Raw genomic sequence first — 7834 nt, 5'->3', positions numbered from 1 at the left:
TTTAAGTTCTTTTTGTCATTTTAAGTTCTTTTTGTCCTAGGGATATACAATCACAGTTCTGAATTTTAAAATCACCTGGAGTGGTTCCTTTCTATGTGACTATTCTGTTTCTGTGTTCTCCAGTATGGTAGCCATAAGCCATATATGGCTAGTAAAAATATAATTTAAGTGACTTCACTATAACTTAAAATTAAGTTTCTCAGTCATATTAGCTGCATTGTAAGTATCCACATAGCTAGAGGCTACTATATATTAAATGGTGGAGATATAGAACATTTTCATCATCACATAAAGTTCTATTTGGTACACAGTTAAGTTTATTTTGTTTTTAAAAATTTTTTAGAAATTCCTTTTATATGTATTCTACTTTGTTTTGTTATTAGGTAAAAATCTACAAAATTCCAAAGACAAATCAATAAACAATATATACTCAAAGAAGTCTAGTTTCTATTCCTCTCCCCACTACCCTGTTCTCTCCTTCCCACAACAGATAAAGTTTTAACATTTCTGTGCTTTATCTTTCTATTGATTTTATTCTTAATGTAAACAAATATATGTGTGCTTATATACATACATATAATACCTCTATTTTCTTAGATAAATGACAGCATACTATTTATTATTTAATTGAATGGTATTTTTCTATGATTTACAAAAAAATGCAGTATAATATAACCACTAATTCTTTACAAATAAATTAGTGCTAACTCACCATTAAAATCTTTTTAAAAAGTGTACCTGGCAATGTGGAGAAACCAATGAGACACTAAATCCCAAGGAAACTTAAAGATTTGGGCAGTTATTAATACAGTAACTTAAAGCTCAAATTCATGATCAAAAGTAAATTCTGAAATTTCAAGTGGTGAGTGAAGGGTGCCATGTGTGTTGGAACACAAGAATGACCAGATCAGCCCAAAATGATGCCAGAGAGTGATACTGACTTTCTCTCCAATAAGAAAATTTCAAATCTATCTGAATTGGTTGCCAACAAATGCAATTTTTTTTTTGGAAAGGGTGGAACATGTTCATATTTCCTTAGTTTTTGTCAACAACTTAACAGCTGTGTTCCAAATGGACTGAAGTTGAGCCAAAATATTGTCTGGCAGCCCTGAAAACAAAATCTGACAATAATTGATTTTCAGAGCATTCACACTATGAATCCCAACATTCCACAGTCCGGGGACATTGGGGAGATAAGGGAGTCGTGAACATAGATCTTTATTTTCTTATTTCTAGATAGTACATGGCCAAAGAAAATCTAAACAAGAGATTAGTCCCATCATTCTGTTATATTTCTTCAGACTGAGTGAAATATCTATAAGATATATAAAAAATAATTCTTTTTCTGCTTGGATGCTTCGTACTAATCTAGAAGGAACCTTGGTTACCATTATGCCACTTTGATGACACAAGACAGTGTGCATGTAAGCATGATATCCTCCTTTGAAAATATGAGAAACACAAGTATTACATCCAGTGCTGAGGAATATATGGAAGGCAACTCTCACAAGTTCTCAGAAACCTGTGATTCTTACAAGAAGAAATAAATGAAATATAATGTACTGAAGATATTTCCCTTAGAGATGTTCTCCAAAGCTAGTGAAAGGCATTGCAGGTACTCACTTTGGCAGCACATATACTAAAATTGGAATGATACAGAGAAGATTAACATGGCCCCTGTGCAAGGATGACAGGCAAATTCGTGAAGCGTTCCATATTTTTTAGATTCACCAGGGTTGAAATGAAGGAAAAAATGCTAAGGGCAGCCAGAGAAAAAGGTCAGGTTACCCACAAAGGGAAACCCATCACACTCACAGTGGATCTCTCAGCAGAAACCCTACAAGCCAGAAGAAAGTGGGGGCCAATATTCAACATCCTTAAAGAAAAGAACTTTCAAACTAGAATTTCATATCCAGCCAAACTAAGCTTCATAAGCGAAGGAGAAAGAAAATCCTTTATGGACAAGCAATTGCTGAGAGATTTCATCACCACCAGGCCTGCCTTACAAGAGCTCCTGAAAGAAGCACTAAACAAGGAGAGGAACAACCAGTACCAGGCACTCCAAAAATGTACCAAACGGTAAAGACCATTGACACAATGAAAAAAAATACGTCAACTAACAGGCAAAACATCCAGCTAGCATCAAAATGGCAGGATCAAATTCACTCATAACAATATTAACCTTAAATGTAAATGGGCTAAATGCCCTAATCAAAAGACAGAGACTGGCAAATTAAATAAAAAGTCAAGACCCATCGGTGTGCTGTATTCAGTAAACCCATCTCACAAGCAAGGACATACATAGGCTCAAAATAAAGGGATGGAGGAAGATTTATTAAGCAAATGGAGAGCAAAAAAAAAGCAGGAGTTGCAATCCTAGTGTCTTATAAAATGGACTTTAAACTAACAAAGATGAAAAGAGACAAATAAGGACATTACATAATGGTAAAAGGATCAATGCATCAAAAAGAGCTAACGATCTTAAATATATACACACCCAATACAGGAGCACCCAGGTACATAAAGCAAGTTCTTAATGACCTGCAAAGACACTTACACTCCCACACAATAATAGTGGGAGACTTATCACTCCATTGTCAATATTAGATCAACAAGACAGAAAATCAACAAGGATATCCAGGACTTGAACTCAGATCTGGACCAAGCGGACCTAATAAACATCTACAGAAATCTCCACCCTAAATCCACAGAATATACATTCTTCTCAGGACCACATTGCACCTATTCTAAAATTGACCACATAATTGGAAGTAAATCACTCTTCAGCAAATGCAAAAGAACAGAAATCCTAACAAACAGTCTCTCAGACCACAGGGCAATCAAATTAGAACTCAGAATTAAGAAACCAACTCAGAACCACACAGCTTCATGGAAATTGAACAACTGGCTTCTGAATGTTGACTGGATAAACAACGAAATGAAGGCAGGAATAAAGATGTTCTTTGAAACCAATGAGAACGAAGACAAAACATACCAGAATCTCTGGGACACATTTAAAGCAGTGTCTAGAAGGAAATTTATAGCAATAAATGCCCACATGAGAAGTGAGGAAAGATCTAAAATTGACACCCTATCATCAAAATTGAAAGAGCTAGAGGAGCAAGATCAAAAAAACTCAAAAGCTAGCAGATGACAAGAAATAACTAAGATCAGAGCAGAACTGAAGGAAATAGAGACACAAAAAAACCCTACAAAAGATAAATACAGGAGCTAGTTTTTTGAAAAGATCAACAAAATAGACATACTGCTAGCCAGATTAATAAAAAAGAAAAGGGAGAAGAATCAAATAGATGCAACAAGAAACGATAAAGGGGATATCACCACCGATTCCACAGAAATACAAATTACAATCAGAGATTACTACAAACAACTCTATGCAAATAAACCAGTAAACCTGGAAGAAATGGATAAATTCCTGGACACTTGCACTCTACAAAGCCTAAACCAGGAAGAAGTTGAAACCCTGAATAGACAAATAACAAGGACTGAATTTGAGGCAGCAATTAATAGCCTACCAACCAACCAAAGTCCAGGTCCAGGTAGGTTCACAGCTGAATTCTACCAGACATGCAAAGAGGAGCTGGTACCATTCCTTCTGAAACTATTCTGAACAATACCAAAAGAGGGAATCCTTCCCAATTCATTTTATGAGACCAACATAATCCTGATACCAAAACACAGCAGAGACTCGACAAAAAAAGAGAATTTCAGGTCAATATCCATGATGAACATAGATGCAAAAATACTCAATAAAATACTGGCAGACCAATGACAACAGCATATCAAAAAGCTTATCCATCACGATCAAGTAGGCTTCATTCCACGGATGCAAGGCTGGTTCAACATACACAAGTCTATAAACATAATTCACTACATAAACAGAACCAAAGACAAAAACCACATGATTATCTCAATAGATGCAGAGAAGGCCTTCGACAAAATTCAACAGCCCTTTATGCTAAAAACTCTCAATAAACTAGGTATTAAATGAACATATCTCAAAATAATAAAAGCTATTTATGACAAACCTACAGCCAATATCATACTGAATGGGCAAAAACTGGAAGCACTCCCTTTGAAATCCGGCAGTAGACAATGATGCCCTTTCTCACCACTCGTATTCAATACAGTATTGGAAGTTCTAGCAAGAGCAATTAGGCAAGAAAAAAAAACAAGGGGTATTCAATTAGGAAAAGAGGAAGTCAAATTGTCTCTAACTGTAGACGACATGATTGTATATTTAGAAGACCCTATCATCTCAGCCCCAAATCTCCTGAAACTGATGAGCAACTTCAGCAAAGTCTCAGGATACAAAATCAATATGCAGAAATCACAAGCATTCCTATACACCAATAACAGACTAACAGAGAGCCAAATCATGAGCAAAGTCCCATTCACAATTGCTACAAAGAGAATAAAATACCTAGGAATACAACTAACAAAGGATGTAAAGGACCTCTTCAAGGAGAACTACAAACCACTGCTCAATGAAATAAGAGAGGACACAAACAGACGGAGAAATATTCCATGTTCATGGTTAGAAAGAATCAATATTGTGAAAATGGCCATACTGCCCAAAGTAATTTATAGATTCAACACTATCACCATCAAGCTACCAATGACCTTCTTCACAGAACTGGAAAAAACCACCATGGAACCAAAAGAGAGCCCACATAGCCAAGACAATCCTAAGCGAAAAGAACAAGGCTGGAAGCATCATACTACCTGATTTCAAACTATACTACAAGGCTAAAGTAATCAAAACAGCATGGTACTGGTACCAAAACAGAGATATAGACCAATAGAACAGAACAGAGGCCTCCAAAGCAACACCACACATCTACAATCATCTGATCTTTGACAATCCTGACAAAAACAAGCAATGGGGAAAGGAGTCCCTGTTTATAAACGGTGTTGGGAAAACTAGCTAGCCATGTGCAGAAAGCAGAAACTGGACCCCTTCCTGATATCTTACACTAAAATTAAATCCAGATGGATTAAAGACTTAAACATAAGACCTAACACCATTAAAACCCTAGAAGAAAACCTAGGCAAAACCATTCAGGACATAGGCGTAGGCAAGGACTTCATGACCAAAACACCAAAAGCATTGGCAACAAAAGCCAAAATAGACAAATGAGATCTAATTAAACTCCAGAGCTTCTGACCTGCAAAAGAAACAATCATTAGAGTGAACCAGCAACCAACAGAATGGGAAAAAATTTTTGCAATCTACTCATCTGACAAAGGGCTAATATCCAGAATCTACAAAGAACTAAAACAGATTTACAAGGAAAAAAACAAACAACCCCATCCAAAAGTGGGCAAAGGAAATGAACAGACACTTTACAAAAGAAGGCATATATGAGGCCAACAAACATCTGAAAAAATGCTCATCATCACTGGTTATTAGAGAAATGCAAACAAAACCACATGAGATGCTGCCTCACACCAGTTAGAGTGGTGATCATTAAAAAATCTGGAGACAACAGATGCTGGAGAGGATGTGGAGAAATAGGAACACTTTTACACTGTTGGTGGGAGTGTAAACTAATTCAACCATTGTGGAAGCCAGTGTGGCACTTTCTCAAGGACCTAGAAATAGAAATTCCATTTGACCCAGCAATCCCATTACTGGGTATATACCCAAAGGATTATAAATCATTCTATTATAAAGACACATGCATACATATGTTCATAGTGGCATTGTTTACAGTAGCAAAGACCTAGAACCAACCCAAATGCCCATCAACGTTAGACTGGACAAGGAAAATGTGGCCCATGTACACCATGGAGTACTATTCAGCCATAATAAATGATAAGTTTGTGTCCTTTGTAAGTACATGGATGAATCTGGAAACCATTATTCTCAGCAAACTGACATAAGAACAGAAAATCAAACACTGAATGTTCTCACTCATAGGCAGGTGACGAACAATGAGAACACATGGACACAGAGAGGGGAGCATCACACACTGGGGTCTGTTGGTGGGGGTTAAGGGCGGGACAGAGCGGGTGTGGGGAGGTTGGAGAGGGATAACATGGGGAGAAAAGCCAGATGTACATGACAGGGGAATGGAGGCAGCAGACCACATTGCCATGTGTGTACCTATGCGACAATCCTGCATGATCTGCACATGTATCCCAGAATCGAAATTAAAAAAGAAAGAAAGAAAGAAAGAAAGAAGAAAGAAAGAAAGAAAGAAAGGCATTGCAGAAATGAAAAGTATTCCATTATATTGTTTAGCAATTCCATCCGGTGGGGAGGAAAAATTTTGAAATCTGTATGGTGAATCTCATATTCATACCTTTAATGCTCATCTGGGCCAATCAATGAAAAAGGGAAAAAATAAATTATGCTTTTTAAAATCATTAACAAAGTATAAATCTGTAGTAAAAAATGCACAAATTGCAAATGTACAGTCACAGAGAAAGATAATAAGCTGAAGAAACCTCAAGGTCCTCTGGTTCAATCCTTTTGCTCAGTACAAGGAACTGAGGCTCCAAGAGTTTATGAGCGTGTGTTTATCTTGCCATGATTTTTTAGCATATCAGTAGCAAAATCAAGCTAGATGGGGCGCCTGCCTACCTGTCCAAAACTATTCTCTCATAGTGCTAGGTTGTGTATTATCATGTATGAGCAGGTACCAGGATTATTCTTGTTCAAAATAAACACCATCAGTGATCATCAGAATGAGGGTGTTCCCTGCCAAGATCACATCCTCTTTCTGATTCACATTTCCTGACTTGGAGAGCACCTGCCCTCACTGCTGGCATCTCATAAATTTGGGATGCTTTAGCTGACCTGGGCTGGAGGTGGTTGGTTCCCAGAGCTTTGGCTCCAAGAACCTGTTGATGGGCTCTGATCTTGGGGCATATTTGCTTTGCTTGCTGCAGCCAAAAATGTGCTTGTGTCTGGTAAGCATTCTGGAAAGGTTTGCCTTTGAGTCACACTTTTCCTCTGGACCTTTTGTTCATACTTTTAATCATTATTTAACATTCATTTAAAATCTTCAATATTTTATCTCACCACAGACCACTAAGATATTCTACAGAACAATGATTTTACTTAGATGCTTAGAAACAACAGTAAGAAATACAGTAGGAACTACAATAATTTGAGCATTTATTATATGTTAGGCAACTTACACATTTTATGTCACTTAATCCTGAGAACCTTCCTTTAACACACACTGTGAGACAGGTATTATTAAGTTGATATTACAGATGAAGAAACTATTTCAGAGAGCTTCTTAAGTAAATTGTCCAAGGTAAGTGGAAGAAGCAGGGCTGTCTAACCCCTAAAATTCTGTTCCTGATCCCCATTGTCTTGAAATTAAGAAGTTACCACCTTGCCCATTTCATGGCCAACAGCTGGATCAAGTTTATTTGCAGAGAGTTGGGAAATCAAGACTGTGAGGGATCATCTTCAAAAAGTGGAAAAAAAAAATCAGTCATTACTACAATAATTACACTTCACCCTTTTAAGGAACCTCTCCCTGTTAGGATAACATAAGGTCTTTTAGCTATTCTTGAACATTGAATGTAAAGCCCTTTATCAACCATACTGCATGTACCCCCACTCACTCCTCCTAAATCCTCCTTCTTCAACACTCCAAAACTTTTCTCTCTTCTAATAGCAACTCTCTCAAGCTGGTCTTCATCAAACAAAGGTACCCCAGTCCCTTTAACATTTTTAACGATTTGTTTTTCTCAAGTTTGCTTCTTTTTAAGATCATCTTCTAAAACTACATACCTAAGTTGTTGACCACTATTGACAGAAACTTTCAGATTATGGTTTTTTTTTAACCAA

The 7834-nt window shown here is 36.9% G+C and overlaps 1 non-coding gene across 1 annotated transcript; it reads left to right on the top strand.

The window, feature by feature from the left end:
* Positions 1 to 1615: 1615 nt before the first annotated feature.
* LOC135277041 (U6 spliceosomal RNA) lies at positions 1616 to 1722 on the top strand. The gene has a single exon (XR_010344653.1). It is a non-coding gene; the product is annotated as a U6 spliceosomal RNA (small nuclear RNA).
* Positions 1723 to 7834: the final 6112 nt, after the last annotated feature.

Source organism: Aotus nancymaae, unplaced genomic scaffold (genome assembly GCF_030222135.1).
Source record: "Aotus nancymaae isolate 86718 unplaced genomic scaffold, 86718_ANA_hifiasm-v0.15.2.pri h1tg000029l, whole genome shotgun sequence".
NCBI lineage: Eukaryota > Metazoa > Chordata > Mammalia > Primates > Aotidae > Aotus > Aotus nancymaae.
Note: the sequence above shows the minus strand (reverse complement) of the source record. Positions and strands in the feature narration are given on the sequence as shown.